This window comes from Falco biarmicus, chromosome 12 (assembly GCF_023638135.1).
Source record: "Falco biarmicus isolate bFalBia1 chromosome 12, bFalBia1.pri, whole genome shotgun sequence".
Lineage (NCBI taxonomy): Eukaryota > Metazoa > Chordata > Aves > Falconiformes > Falconidae > Falco > Falco biarmicus.
Window position 1 is genome coordinate 13,023,821 of NC_079299.1, and position 16,453 is coordinate 13,040,273.

General features: G+C 41.2%; 1 long non-coding RNA gene across 1 annotated transcript in view; it reads left to right on the forward strand.

The window, feature by feature from the left end:
• The window catches only part of LOC130157845 (uncharacterized), a 96,817-nt gene that overhangs the window by 7,361 nt on the left and 73,003 nt on the right, over nt 1-16,453 (forward strand). The window contains exon 2 of the long non-coding RNA XR_008825059.1: nt 8,362-8,432. This is a non-coding gene — a long non-coding RNA (uncharacterized LOC130157845). The remainder of the gene's footprint in view (nt 1-8,361; nt 8,433-16,453) is intronic.

Genomic DNA, 16,453 nt, shown 5'->3' on the forward strand with positions numbered 1-16,453 from the left:
AGAACAGCACTTGTGGCAAGGGTGCCCATGTTCCTTTCTGGCTTTACAAGTGAAGGGGATGATGGAAAGTACTACAAGGCAACGTGCTCTTCATTTGGTACAGAGCATCTGTCTTCGTCCCAAAGGTGATTGAAAACACATTTTTACAACAGAGAAAATGAATGGCCACAGTTAATTTGGTAGACGTGAATCTGCTCTGGGAAAGTGAACAACTGCTGATCAGAGGGTCACGTTCTTGCTGATAGCGTGGCTGCTGATTTTTTTCCATATCGGTGTCAAAGAGGGAAAACAGCAGCTCCTATGCCAATGAGAGGTCTATCTGTTGTGAGTGTCAGCACTTTGTAAACTACTTCACTGTACTCCCTGCCTCTTCTCTTTACCTCTTAGCCACTGCTTTAATAAATATTTTAGATGAAGAGATATTCTCTGCAAGACCTAAATATGCTGTGTAGATGTACTGTAAATGTGTAGGAGAACAGAACCTCTTTTACCATCTGTTCTGGCTTCCACTCACAAAAATCTGCTGATAAAAATGAGTAGGATAGACTGAGAGAAGTCAGGTGAAAAAGTTAACGTGGTCTCATTCAGACATAAAAGCTGATATTAAAAAAAAATAATCACCAAAACACTTGATAAGAAATCTATGTGAGCAGACTGATTTTTAGAGTGTAACTTAAATGAGTTGTGCTGAGGGTCTGCAATACTTAATTTACGTTAAGAGTATTTTTACTTTTTTTTTTTTCACTTCTCATTTTTGTCCAGAAGTGGAAGTGCAGGAAATCCCTCAAGAAAGGCAGTTCTGGAGGTTTCCAGCTCATTTTGGGGCTCTAGAGATTCAGATAGTTTGGGTAAACCTGTGAACTTTTGGATGTTTATCTGAACTGAACCTGAACTCTAAATCTTCTAGGGTTCATCCAGTTAAGTCAAAGGGAGGAAGGCCTGTAATGATAATTCTAATGTTCTTTTCTCATTCAGCCATGGATATGACCCTCCTCAGCCTCCTGAGAATTTCTATGTGCTGCATTAAACAAAGAGAAAGTTAAATAACGTGTATCATATATGCACAATTAAACATTGTACGCACCATTACAGTCAGCTGCTATACATCCCAGTTGGCAGTGGCTGCCTTTGTAGGAAGATTTAGCTAGAAAGCAGATGACTGTTTCCAACCTGACATTGTCTCTAATTACATCTTTCATGTCAGACAGAGATAACTTGCGAAAAAACACTAGAAACAAAATTACTGAGCTGTAGTAAGCAAAGCAATAAAAATAAAAGAAAGCTCATTAAATAAACACATACATGAATATGTAGTGTTCATTCTGTCAAGCTTTTAGACGTAAATGTAGTAACTTATTCCTTGTGTGACCTTGTAGTCACAGCATCTGAGTTCTTGATGTTTATCTATGGAGACCTCTGGGAAAGAGGGGAGCAGTTTATAATCTCTATTCTATAGAAAAGAATTTTCTATACTACAAAGATAACATCACAGCCTTTCTGATGTCAAAGACAAAGCACTGGCTGATTTTTTCTTGCTGCAAGATTTTACTAGTAGAAGTTAATGTAAGAAATGCACAGCAGAGTGAAGAATGGCATCAAGATTTCCATCTACTTTGTCAAACTATCCACACATACCCCATCATCCACCACAGTTATCACTGGGTCAAATTTGTACTCATGTATTACATGTAAGGAAGCCGTGATTTGTTCCCTGGGGGTTCTTCAGCTTGAAAACACCCAGAAGTGCTACCCTGACCTAGCTCTCATACCTTCTCTCTTTTTGAGACTGCATCAGGGACGACAGTGCTCTTGCAGACATTAACAAACAGGTGTGGTGAAAACATAGGGCCTGTATTAACAGTATCTTTCCAGGTGCAAGAAAATTAATGGCTAGAAAAATGCATAACTAAATGCCCTTTGTTGAACCTGCAGATGAGTGATTTGGTAGCAAGTCTGAAGAAGCAGTGTGCTTCATTGTTGAGGTTTGGAAACGTGATGCCTTCTGTTCCTGTCACCTGCCTTTGGCACCTAGGTGAGCACCACCATTAGGAGCCTTTGGTGCCCTGTCCAGTTTGTGGAAGGAGGGCTAGTGACCGCGTTGGTAGATCTGGCTCACTTTCTGGTGGTGCTTAGAGTTACAAGGGATAAATCTAAAACTTACTTCCCAAATGTCTTCCCAAGGCATACTTCTAATGTTTATGGAATCACTATGACTGTGTTACCACAGCAGCAACCATTTATGCCTTTGGAGCTGCTGCCACTGCAGGGGAAAATCGGAAGAGCTCATTTTATTTTCAGAGGAATTTGAAAACCATCAGTGCTCAGTTTGAGCTCCTGGGTTTTCCACAGATCTTGGCATTCTGCAGGGGTATGCTGCTCTCATCAGCTTCTCTATGTGGGAGCAGCTGCATGTTGAGACCCCTTCAGAACCGTAAGGACTGCTCTCAGGTCCTTCAGTCACATGAGATCTGAGTTGCAAAGTTCAGACTGGGCTTGTTCACAGATTTTTGACAGGACTCTCAAACAAATTCTGGTTAATTTATACTTTTGAACAGGAACTCTGTGGGATTTAGTAATTTTGTGGGATTTAGTAATTTTGTGGGATTTCCAGATTTTTTGAAATTTGGCTAGCTTTCTGTTTTCTTTTTTTGTGTGGATCCATGCAGGCATGGCGTTCATAGAAAGGAAGCTATGAAAGCTGTAGCTTAAGGAATGATTTTCATCAGTCCCTGTGAATGGGGTCTTCCAGTCTGACATATATTGCACACCTTACTTCACATTGCACTCAGTCTTTCTAAAATACCATCTCCTGGAGAGTATGCTTGAATAAAACAAATCTAAACTCATCCAGCTTCTAGGAACATCCTATTGGAAAAATTTGTTTGTTCCCCCGGCCTAATGAAACCAATGCAATGGAGTACTAAGCAGGAGAAAGATATTAATGAACAAATCCTCTAGAGGCTTAGGAGAAATGCCCATGCCAGCAGGATGCAGGAATGCCTCCTAGACATACTTAACCTGGTATGTGCAACTGTGTTTACACAGCAAATCAAAGATTAGTTTCTTTACACAAGGTCCAAGGAGATCTGAACCAGGGGAATTATACTTACTTGAAGGATACAGCATAGGGAACTTCTTATGATCAAAGATAGCTTTGGGGCCTTTCCCAGAGATCAAACTCTTAGCCTCAGCTTGAGATATAGGTATAAAATTGATTCAAATGCTCACTGTCTAAACCTTTTTAGTTTATTTAAATATACATTGTTCCTCTGTTTTTGTCCTAGTGTTGTTAATATTTATTTTGCCATCCAAGGAATGGTTATGACTTTCTTTTGAAACCAGAGTATTGGGTGCAAGCTTACAAAATTGAATACTTGCGGGAATATTTAGATGTGAGTCTTGCAATATCTTTTATTCTGAAAATGTTTTACAGAGAAGTCTCCCTGAAAGCAGGTCACCGTCAGCAGTAAGATTCTAGCACTGATGTAGCTTTATCTCAGACAGAGAGAGAAAAGCCAGGCAATAAAACAGGATTATCAGTGGAAATGAAAACATTCAAAGGAGTGAAGCATAAGTATAAACAGTCTCTCTCACATGCCCTCAAAAGAGGATCTTTCAACTGAGGCTTCAGATAAGGAAACGTTTCCACTAGAGATGCAATTAGGAGAAATAATTGGGCCAGTTGAACTCTGGGTCGTTGACCCTGGGCCTCATTGTGACTTAGGTCTGATTCTGCCCTGAGCAGGAATAGGCCAGGGAACGTGACTATAACGCTATCTTTGTGGAGCTAAGATTCATCCCTTTCTGAGTCTGAATGCCACAAGTTAAAGCACTGACTCTTAATATTGCCAGACAGTGGGGAAATGAAGATCCAGATCCGGACGGGGATCTATGCAGCATGGTTTGGATCCCCATTATCCCTAGGGCACTGTAGCATGCTATAACACTTTTACTTTCCCTTGTTGCACTTACTTATTTGTGAGTCATGCAATTCTGTCAGCTCACAGCTCAGTTTCTTCTCTCCTGATGAAGTCTGAGAATGGTGATTAACGTCTTATGTTTTGTTGTGCCATGAGTTGCCATGGGAATGAGCGCGAGGTTGCAAATCTAATGAAGTATCCTATCTTATGGAACAAAGAGCAGGAAGTGGTGACAATGTAGGCAAGAAGCCTTATGTGAAAGTCTCTTGTCTGAGATCAGTTTAGGTGAGCCTGGCTGTCCTGGTACTTCCTATCTTGTCTTTTAGCACATCAGGAAATCTTATTAGAACTTGCTTTTGTCAGGAATTACTTAAATATGGCATTTACAGCCTAATTTCCTATGTGCTTTTTAAAATAATGGCTGTGAAATTCTTGTTGTTTACTGACTGGAAGTTTTTTACTTGCAGAAAAAGGAAGAAAATATACCTAAAAGCAAAAATATATGGAGCAAAAATTCAAGAACTGCTGAGAAAAATGCCAACACCCTCCTTTCTAGCTGAGGATGCAGTGCTCTGCAGTGGGTGTACTGGGAGGAGTGTAAAACCACAGCAACATTAGAGGGATACTTTCATTGCTAAACTGTCGAAACAGCTGCTAATCTGCAGTGTAGGGACTTCCCAGGGCAGGGATTGTATCTTGACCTTTGTGTTTTATAGCCAGTGGTCCTCACTTCCTTCACCTCTAATACGCTTCAAAATTATACAGGATTTTGCAGACTGGAAGAAACATCTCACGCTGCACAAAGTTATTAGAAAGGGTGGTACAATCTCTGAACAGCTAGTATTATTGTTTCCTAGTCAGTGACACTGCCAAGTGTGAGGAAGCTGAAGTCTTCCTGTACAAGTATTTCCCATAATTTGCACCTTAATTTCCACCATGCTAAGTAAAATCACTTCCTGTCCAGGTGTGGGCTTTTTTTTTTTCCCTCTTTGGGCATGTGAGAAGACTGGAAAATCATACGGATAATGCAGTTGCTCAGTGTTGTCCTTTTCCAGAACTCTGGTCCACACGGCGTGCAGGATTGTGCTGGGAATTCCCCCCTCGTGCTTGAGCCCTGCCTGCAATTTATAGGAGAGGGATGGAAGTCCTGACATTTGGAACACAGCAAGGCCTATTGCTTATTTCCCAGTAGAATTTTTGACTTAAAAGATTTAGTTGCTTTTCTATATTAAATGGAGTGAATACTTCAGTGTTTTTGTCTCAAGGTCCATCAACATATCTTCATGTTTTGTCAAGGGGCCCAGCTGCCAATTTGCAGCGGAAGTGCTGTTAGCAGTGGTGGTAATCCAGCATGGTGGTCTAAGAAAAGAATAGGAGCCAGACATTTGTGTTTGGGCTCCAGTTTTCTTTCTTGTATTTGGCTACAGTCACCAAAATCAAAGCTTTAAAAGAAGTCTCTAGTTTGTGATAAACAAGATGGTCACCCCAGAATCAGGATCCTCCCTGCTTTTGAAAATGCTGTCTCTTACCTGTGTACGTGTTTCTTGATCTGTCGACTCTCAATGATGCTGTATTTCTTAGAACAGACGTGGCTGTTTGGTAGATATTTGCAGTGCAATGGTTAGATCTAAGAAAGTAAGTGTGTGAATAAAAGGCTAGGTTTTTGGTTTTGGTCTGTAATTGCAAACTGAGAATAGAGTAGGAAAATCATACAAAACTGGATTATATATTTGAGACTTCAATCTCTGCCATTAAATCTCCATCTCTCACTATCATTTTCTCTCCTTCATGCACACACGTCCCTGGGCCTCATACCCTCTGCTCTGGCTCCTGGCTCATCCCTGCTGTCACCACAGTGGCATTTGGCAGTCCCTGAGGTGAGAGAGGGAGCTAAAAGTGTGCTGTGTGGTGTCCTGCAGCTCTGCCTTGATACGAAACACATTTCCTACCTCCAGGACGCTTTTTCATGTCTTCCTTTCCTGAGTGTTCCCTCTTCCTCTACCCCCACAGGGCAGCACTCCCTTTCCTTTAAGAAAAGTTTTATATTCAGATTACTAATTTTAACCTGATTATTGTTTGTGAAGCAAATAATTGGAAGAAGTCAGTTATTGGTTAATAGTGCTTTAGTGGTAAATCAGTTCCAGCAGCTTGCTGTGCTGCTGCTAGCATGAGTCCGCGTGCTTCTCAGCTAGAAGCTCTCGTCTCTCTCCTCCCCTCTCTCCCTCTCTGAGATCCTTTGCTAGGTCCATATGGTGTTGGGGATGTAAGCACTTCAGAGGAGCATTTCAATATACAGTTATGATTCCAATTTTTGGCATCAGCTTTTTATTACAAGTTGTTGCCTGGCTGGAGGCGTGAGAGACTGGGAGCAGGGAGGGTTCTCGACCATGTGTGAAGCAAGGAGACAGCAGGCAGCAGTAGCAGAAATAATACAATAACTTTTCTCTGGAGCATGAAAATGGGGTCTGGAGCAATCCCCTTGGCCTCTAATCTCTTGCTAATCTGTAGCTGTCACTAGCTCTGGGGTTTATAGCAGGGACCATGACAGTGTTTCTGGGAGGAAGGGTCAAGATTTCAACCACAATAAAAGTTGTAGCTCAAGTTAGTAGCCTGTATAGTGTTTTGGTCTGGTATAAAAAAGGGTGCGTAAAGTATGAAATCCATATCTCTGTTTTAAAATAAGACCTGGTCTAGGTACTGGTGCTCATTTTCTACATTGTCTTGGGTTTGATTTTCATGTAGGTCTAAAAATGTAATGAAAATATAAGCAGATGTGTTTCTATGATAATACAGAATAAGCTCCTCATATACAGCAATTTGGTTTGCATTTTATATTAGGCAGAAGTTGATACTTATAAATAAGATCACTAAATGCAACCATATTTCCAAACAGACCCAGTAACAATTGTAAGAGATTGTGTGAAATTATTAGTGAATGAGAGACTCAACATAATATGCTCTGATTAGCAATTACAAAACCTAGAGATGCAAAGTTAAAACTAAACTCAAAAAGGAACGAAAAGATGTCAGGGACAGATATGCTCAGCTTTAGGGTCTGTCCTGAAGTGATCTTGTGTAGTAGCCTCCTGATACCAGACATTATTACCATGCACACAATACCACACACAGCAATCCCTAACAAAGTGCTCATGTACCATGGTCGATGGGAAAACCAGAAACCAAGAAACCAGACATTCCCCAGGGCACAAAGGGTGCAAAAGCATCAGACTGTCTTAGCATGGAACCAGGTCTCATCCAGCTGAAATTATGAACTCTAGTCCAACACCAGCCCTGCTAAGCATAACCTGGTCACTTTTTGATTATGTGGGTCCCTGTGTACCATGTTCCCTTGTGCTCTGGGTTATGCTGGGCTTATAAAATTAATAAGAACCAGAGCAGTCTTCTTGCGCACCTGAGGGAAAGAGCGCGGGTATGCCCTGAGGAGGTGACTGAGAGCTGGATTTGCTGGGCTGTAGCATGGTGAAGCAGCTGGATGGTGGCTCTGGAGGGGCAGTACTGGAAATCGGAGGTTCCCAGTGAGGTGCAGGTTCTAGGTGTGTGTGGGTTTTCTGTCTTACTTTCAGGTGCTTTTGCCTCCTCACAAACTATTCAGGGAGCCAAGGTGCCTAAATGAGGGTTTGAGATCCCACTTCGGAGTCAGGAGTGAGGTGGACTGCATGATCCTGTGTACTCCAATTGCCTGTAAGAGAAAGCTTTGTGGTCTGTTAAATCTTGGATGAGTTTAGGGCCTTCCTGAAAGTAGTTAGGGAACAAATGAGTGTACAGAGTCCTTCTGAAGGAGAAAAGAATGAGAGTATTCCACAGAGACATATTAAAGTCAATCCAAAGCAAACTGATGACTTTACAACCCTCAAGCAAAGTGCCCCAGATCATTTGTTTTGTGCAACAGGATCGTGTATGAAATATGAAAATGTGTACATGACCTTCTTTTAAACTGCTGTGATTTATTGCTGCCAGAACCACAGGGGAATCAAGATGAGCTTATGAAGAAATCAACATTATGTGGGATTGCAAAATGATGCTAGGTCTGACGAATCTTTTCTGAAACCCTTTAACCACAAGAAATCTGCTGCTTTACTCAGATGTTGCAGAATGGAGATGTCATCCACTCTGATTCCAAAAAGCCTTAGGTCTCTAAATGATTTTCAGGAAGGTGATGTTTGCCTTTTTTTAGTATTAGTGTTTGTGTTCCATGCAATCTTCTGCATGCCCATGCTGAGAAACTTGAATGATGCTGGGTTTATTTTCTTTGGCAGCATAAAACAACCCAATTTACTTTTTTCAGATTATTCAGTAACATTTTTTTTCCTTCCTCTGCTAAACACACTTTAGTTTAAAAAATACTATGTGCTTTCATATTTATAATTTGATGTGTGATTCTCCTGTTTTCCCCACCCTTCTCAATACCTTTGTTCTGCAGCTGCTATCTTCAGGTGATAGTTCTGAAGCAGGCAGAGGAACAGTGGGGAGAACCACAAATCTCAGCTTGAGGTAAGTCTGGTCTGACTCACCATTACTTTGTGATTGTGTATGACAGACAGGGATTTCTTTTTCCTAATTTTTTTTTAAAAAATTAGAAAAACTTTGTTCTCAGACAAGGTTAATCATTTTAGTCAAAGTTTCCAATCTTCTGATGAAAAATCAGATGTTTATTATTATTGCCATGTGTTATTGTTACTGCCATCGCTTTCAGTTAAACCTGTGAGTTTGTTTTGCTTTTATTTTCAGATGAAAGTTTTTGCCTTGGGACCTTAATTTGAAAGTGATTTTTTTAGTTTGGGTCTGGTTTGGTAACATACTGTCCTTCAACAGGGATGAAATCAGCTCAGGAGGTGCTTGGTTCAAGTGTCAGGATTTCAGGACTGGCCTTAGAGTAGAGGAGCTGCTTGACAGGTCATGCTTTGTTTCCTTTCCCTCTGCTTCTACCTTCTCCTTGTGTGAATGGAACAATGGTACCAAGGAGCTGATGTCCACGTGAAATGCATTTCAGATGCTCTACCTTGAACTGTTCCTAAACTGGTCCTGTAGGTTGCATACCTGTAACTTGTTGGAGTGCAGTAGGTGTGCTGCTGGAGTGGGTCTTCCAATTTAGTTTCATAATCCATCTTGTGAGCCCTAAGGCTGTTTGAAGTGCAAAGCAAAGCATGGTAAGATGATGAGGACATTTTCTTCAAAAGCTTGCTCCTGATTTGAAACAGAAAGCTAGTGTAATCACACTTCCTTTATTTCTTGTGCTCAGTGATTCCTGACATATTATCCTCTATGTGAATATCCTTGCATGGTCAAATCTTCAGAAATGCAGCTGTGATCTCATGCAAACTTAAGCATTATGGGCCTTTATACAGTAAAAAAGAAAAAAAATAAGCTAGTATTACAAGAAGTCCTGTGGGATGTGCATTAAAACTGTGTGAATTGTTGTCCTCCCTGTGCTTCAGGTCATTTATGTGCCATCTGGAGCAAGTATCTTGTGTGAAATTTTTATCAGTTCAAAATGTGGACTAATTTTCCCATATTTGGTGGCTTTCAGCATTAAGTTTTTCAAAGCCTCATGCTATCCATGGTGTCAACTACTCTTTTTACCTGGCCTGGATTCTCTTCCACTTATATTACACCCTCACTTTTACATAAACTCTACTTCTGCCCTGTTTTGGCTTATCACCCGTAAAATAGTCAACTGCCTTCTGAGATAAAAGCACAGATGATAGCAATGTGATGTGTCTATCCACCCCAACCCAACTTAAATCTGGTAGTGAAAGATGCCCTGTTAAGTTTAGGATTACTTTCATCTGTCAACCACTGGTGTAAGTAGAACTACAGATCCAAAGAATATAGTGCTATATTACCCATATTTTTCTACATCTGTGTGTCTATAAGAAAACTATGGTCTAACGTGCTTGGATGTTTCTAGTATGTTAAATATATACAACAAACAACCATTAATGAGTTTTAAAACTGTGATGCTTATTCAGTCTACTCAGTGCTCTTGAATGTGAGCCAACATTAATTCAAGCCCAGTTGATCCTAATAAGTAACTAAGACCCCATTTCATAAACATGCAATTCTAGCTTGTTATTTCTGGCACTGCCATTAAACAAAAGTCTCTACCCTCAGAACGACAGAATTAAGGGATTAGGGATAAACTGAAAATCGTGAATAATTCGCAGTTTCTTCCCTCCTCTTCTCCTCACTAAAGGCAACTCTAGAGGGGCTCAAAAACTGCTCTCAGTTGTATACCTTTTCTTTTGTGAGTTATATACAGGAGTGTGACCAGCCAGTGCAATGGGATTTGCTTATATGAGTGGAGTCTGTAGGACTGGATATATCTAATACTATCACCATCACAGGTAGGACACTAGTGTCACTAGGACAAAACACCAACACCTGCACTAAAAGCTGCTACTAACACAGCCACCCTGAACAGGGATCTTTAGTGCCTCCCTATAGTGTATTGTCCCAATATGTATTTCTTTTCAAAAGAAATCTCTGACATTTGCACAGAATATATGACATTTTTTACTAAGATGCATTCAGTGTCATTTCTTACCCTGATCCTTCAGATAATCTGGAACATGTGTTATACTTGTTCCTTAAGTAGATTTTCTCTTCTACTTCTCTGATTTTGCAGAAAAATATTTTATGAAGATCTTGTGGAAAAGGAGAAACTTTGCAGCAAGTTATCAGGAGACGTGTTTTATTACATAAAATCCAGTGGTGTAGGGGTTCAGATTAAAGCAACATAGACTGAAAACCAATGTATTTCTCAATACAGACATTTCTTACTCATCCTTTATCTCTACCATGCCACTGGATTTCTCATGCAGTTGTTGAAGTCTTAGAGCTGTAGAATATAGTTTTAGGACTGTCCTTTTATGAGTTTGTACAGTGCCCAGTCTCTGGTGCCTTTGGCTTCTAGGCATTATGGTGATATGGAAAAAAGCAAGATGTAGACTTTGCCTTCCTCTTGCAAGTGAGAATTATTTGCTTGCATGCATAAAGTCTGAGTTGCTAACATTCTCTTTTGCTCAAACTCTAAGCTTTCTTGCTGATGCTGCAACATTTGTATAACGCTGTTGTATTTTTGCAGCATTGTGCCAAAATTAAAAAAGGGTCTAGTTAAATTAAAAATTGGGATACTAATGGCCTTATAGACTTGCTGTCTTGTTTATTCAGTGTCAGTGAATGGCTGTACTGTTCAGCAGCATGCATTAATTTTTCTCAAGCGGTTGCTGATGTTGTTATCGTTCTGGGCTCTCTCTTTTCTTCATGTGCAATTGTTATTTTTATCAAAGCATATGGGGAGAATGCTGTGCACACAGCTGTGTGAGGAACGAATTCAGAAAAGGCCAAGTCAGTTTGTAAGAGAAATCAGGTGTATTGCCATCAAGTTTTGGGTCAGTAGCCAGGCACCAAGTGACTTGGCTTTCTTGAAAAACAGACTAAGGCTTTTAATTTCTGAACAGAATGGGGGAATGCATGCAACCCACAGAGACTGGAGTCTCTCCAGGCCTATCTAACATAATGAGAGAATTCTTTGTGAAATGCATAAAATGATGACATTTTAGTGGCACGTGAAAGATTTGATTACTTTTCCATAACCTACAATAATTGGAATGTTCTTTTGCAATCCCGTTCCTGGTGAGGACTAGGAATGTGTAATGTCACCATATATCTGCCTCAGAGACATCTCCAGGGCAGCGTGTGGTGATATGGAAAAATGGGTTAAAAAGACTTTTTGAAGCCCCAAAGAAATTTACAGGCATGTTCATCTGGGAAAACATCCAGAAGATGAATTCAGAGTCACAACCACAAGTCTGAGGAAAGGAAAGATGGTCTGGTCAAGGTTTGGTGAGTGCTGTGGTGGCCAGCAAGTTAAGGGTGAGCACCTGGCCCAGTCTGGCACATCTGTGTGGCATTTTGCAGAAGGGAAGAAGGGGCACGCTGCTGGATCGTGCTCCAGGATGGGCCAGCACAACTCTGGTCCATGAGAGTGAGGTCTGGTCCCAGTCGGGCTGGACTGGCTGGCAAAAAGGCAACCGAGTCCTGAGCTGCCTCTTCGTCTCCTTTCAGTGCAGCTGGCTCCCTGTCACCATCCCGAGGGGGTCCACATACCTGCTGGGCTTTCCTGGGGCTGGTATGGTTTCTCCTCAAGTTTGGATATGGAGGTCTTGGTCCTCTGGGTGACAGGCAAAGTCTGGCTGTGCCATCTCAGTGCCGGGCCCCTGGCTGGCTCGCCCCTGTGGCCTTACAGGGTTGATACTAAAAGGATGGCGTATTCCCAAGGAGTTTTATAGCGAAGGGCAGAGAAACAGAAAAGAACAAAATTACATTCACTCCTGGCTGAGGGCTGAAAACTAAGACAGACTTAGTTTTGATAATCATTAGTATTTATCCACGTGTGAGGAGTAAGTGAACAATACAGAAGGGATTTCGGCAGTTTGCAACACAGGAGATTTTTAACATCATCTAACATCCCTGGCTAGCACAGGTGGTAGGTTAGCATGGTTTTCCACAGCAAAGCTTATCTGATACATTGAAAGGCATGATTTAGCATTTCAGCAGTGGTAAAGAACAATCAAAATCTATTAAATTGGTTCTTAGTATTCAGGACGTGTATGCTCTTGCAGCATAGTAATACTCCTAGATAGTATGTTAGGGTTTTGTGTGTGACGTATGGGCACCGAGCAGCTCTGTCACAGTTTAGCATCACCCTGATACAAGCCATAGTGAACCACAGAAGGAAAGGATAGTTTCTACCCTGTGGAAATGGCAATTGGAAATTCAGGAGGAATCTCATGGGTTGGGATTCCAGCACAGAGAGCTGCACTGGTGTATGAAACAGGAATAGACAGGCATTGGGTGATATCCATTTGAACAGCTTGGGATTGCTCTAAAGGTAAACCTGATCTTTTCACTCCCAGTAACAAATCCTTGCCAGCAGAGGACTGTATGTATTTAGTCACCGAGGACAGGGTATATATTACTCAGCACGGCTGTTTTATCAGACTGTGAATAGACAGTTCTTTCACATTTTATATTGTGTAAACACAGAAAGACAGTTGATAGAGTGGTTTGCAACTGGACTGTCTTGACACAGCATTTTGTGAGGACACAGAATACTTTGAAAGGCTGTTTCTAATGTAAAAGCATTAAACCATTTAGTTTGGTTTATGGACTAGTTTCATTGACGAGTTAGATCATGAATAGTCTGGTGCAAAGGAGCTAATATCTATAAGGGGCTGAAAGAATAGAAAGGGATTTTAGGAGTTATATGTTGACAGAAGATGAGCTATGCTACATCATGCCCGTTTGCCAAATTAATTGTTTATTTCAATATTTATAAAATTGAATAGGAAACAGATGGTAGAAATAGAGATGCTTGTTAGGTTTCTGTAATGGAGAAAGGAGAAAGAGAGAGAGGAAATCAGAATCTCACCATAAGAGAGGAACAGGAAATTAAAATGTCAGGCAACTGACAAATCTGCTGGACCACACACAAATATAAAGAGGTTTCTCATAGGATCTCTAAAGCATTTTAAATTTAAGTCTTCTCTCTTTTGCCACCCAGAAATCAGAATAAAGATATTTTTTTTTTAAAAAAAAGAGGAAAGTCAAAACACACCCTCAACCCAGTTGTTAGAATATAGTATTGAAAATGTCTTTGGAAAAATGTCTGAGTAGTTTGGAAAAGTCTTACTGTAGTATCTAGTAAGAAGACACAGAAGAGAAGAGATGAGTTCATGACTCATGTATCCAGTTTGGCATCCTTGTCCTTGGCAGTTAAAAATTCATAGTCTTTGCAAAGACTGGTGCTATGGCAGGCAAAGGTCTTGCAGACTAGGATTAACAGGTCACTCTGGGTTACATTCATCCTCAGCACCCATTGCTTGTGGTTTTCCCTTGCATTTGGCTGCATTTATGCTAATTTCACCTAAGATGCAAAATGCGAGAGATGCGGGCAAGGGAGTACTACTGTGTGTAGGAATACCTTTACGGTGTATGTTACACCTAGAATGTCAGAAGGGCAAAAGAGGAAAATAAGGAGGTAGAAGAATAGGTGGCTTTCACATTGAACAGATTTGGTGGAAATGTGCCAGATGTGTTAACTGAAGGGCAGGGATCCTGAATCCATGTGGGATTCTGATAGTCTCCCTGCAGCCAGCATGCAGCAACATATTCTCCGTGCCTGTCAGTAGAAAACAGATCCAGAAAAGCCAAGCTGCTCTTTGCAGAAATCTGCTTCTGCTGCATCATTATCTGAACTAGCTGAATTTGGAAAGAGATTGTGAATCCAGATAGGGTTACTGGTCTCTTCCCCTCTCAGAATTGCTTCTGGTTTTTAGTATGCATGGGAGCACAGGGAGATACGTGCTTTGTCCACTACCCTTCCCAGCTGGGGAGGGTTTGCTGCCACTCTCTGCTTCTTTAGCTGCCCTTTTCTTATGTCTCTTCATATTCAACAGTCATCACTGAATAAGGGCTGTCTGCTGACATTTCCTGCAACAGTAAATTCTGAGCCAACTGTGCTGCTCTGCTGACATATGGATGTTTTTCTATCTTGCTGTCTGTCTCATGGTAAGGTTTTGTAGGTCTTGCTTCGACTTTGGCTAAGTGCCTCACAAGCTATGGACTCTGAATGTCTGCCTTATTTGGAGAAAAACATAGGCTTTTCAGTTGGCTTGACCTCCCAGTAAGTTTCCTGCTCTCCTTTGACCTGTTTCTGCCTTGTCAGTCTTTGTATTAAGCTTTTTTCTCTCTTTCACATATAAGAGTTCACTGATCCCTCTTCTTTCCCAAATAAAAAGAAAAGAAAATTTTAGTAGCTGCTGCTAATTGTGCCCTAGTCCTTCTACTGGCATTTCATGCTCATCCCAGGATTGAGATATGTGCAAGTTCACATTCACACCAGATCAGCAGATGCTGCTACTGAGGGTTGTATTGAAACTTGTAAAGTAGCCTACTTTAATCATGAGTATGGACAGACTATGGTCTGCCTCATAGAACTATTGTCCACCGCATTTTAGCACAGACTAGAAAATTCAACCCTTTTCAAGCAGACTTTATAGACAGTCCCTGAGAAACAGTCTATTGTACCTTCATGTTCCAAGAGTAGGCTTTTCAAACCAGTATTGGTGAATATAACTATAATTTTGAAGGCAAATGCTGGTCCCTCAGTTGGATCAGTGAGATCAGAATTAAGCCCTTTAGGTCAAATGCTGACCACAGTTCACCAGAAAAAATTACTTTGTCTGCAGTCAGTTCTTCCTTCAGTTAACAACTGGTAAACCACAAAGAAAAGGTGAGGAGCAAAATTTGGCATGGTCGGAGCCCTTGGTCAATGACAATAAGATGCCTGCAAAAGAGATGGATTTTGTGATTTCTTCTGTATTGGCTCTCAAAAGGAGGAGTGTTGGAAGAAGAGGAGAAATAAGAGTGCAAATCAATGGTGCAGCCGTTCAGGGACAAGCAGTGTTGGGGGGATCCATTCTTTATTTGTCTGATGGTCTAAAATGGGAGCTTTCCACAAATGCATGGCTTCGTATGGCATTCATTGTAAGCAGGTAGTGTGGGAGCAGCAAATAGATTTGTTTGTAACTGGATGCCAAAAGGAGGAGGAGTTAGCAGTCTTCCCTTTTGCTTCTCTCCCTTCCTCCAAACACTAGGAGCTTTGGCAGATATCTCAGGAACCTGATGATTTCAGAAGATCTGAACTGAACTTGTCTGAACTTGCCAGCTTGTCAAAGTTACTATTTACTGATCCTGTGAAGAAATAAGGGATGCGCAGGTATGGGACACTAGGAGTCAGTGTCTTTGCTGACCACTGAGTAAGATGACTCACCTGTGAAGCAGGGTATGAAGGAGTTTTTTGTACAATTCTAATGTATTTTTCATCTGACACTGCTTCTGATAAAGCTAGACCTAAATTCATCCCAGGGGCTACTCCAAATATAAGTTGTATTTGGTCCATCAAATTTGTGATTTAAAGGCTCAAAAGAAGACATATATGTTACAGAATTGTTGGCTGTGGCTAACTGAAGAGGAAGAGGAGTCCAGTCCCTTGTCCCAGCATGTTCACCTCTGTGGGGTTTTTCCCATATAGTTTATTTTTTTCAAGGGTCTGACTAAAGCTACTGTCCAGCCTGGCATAAATCTTAAAGATAGTTTCTTCCTTTCCTCTCCACTTAACTGAAGCCTGAAATGTGTTGTCCTGCCGTTCTTCCTGCCTGTCCCCCCACCACTGCACTCTCATGGAACTGCTGTTAACAGAGGGTTATCACTGTGATGGACAGGAGTGACTTCAGCAAGGCTTAATCCTGTGGGGGAGAAATGCACTGGTAGACAGGGAAGAAGGATCAGCATTAGCACAACAACCAAGGAACTGATGTCTTTTTCAGAGTTACACTTATCCATACTCTTAAAGTGAGCCTTTCATAATGCTTCCTTCACCTGCAAGCCTTGCAGATCTCGGCCTCTGGTGGGCTGCCTCCCTTTGCATCAGTCCCCATCTTACCACA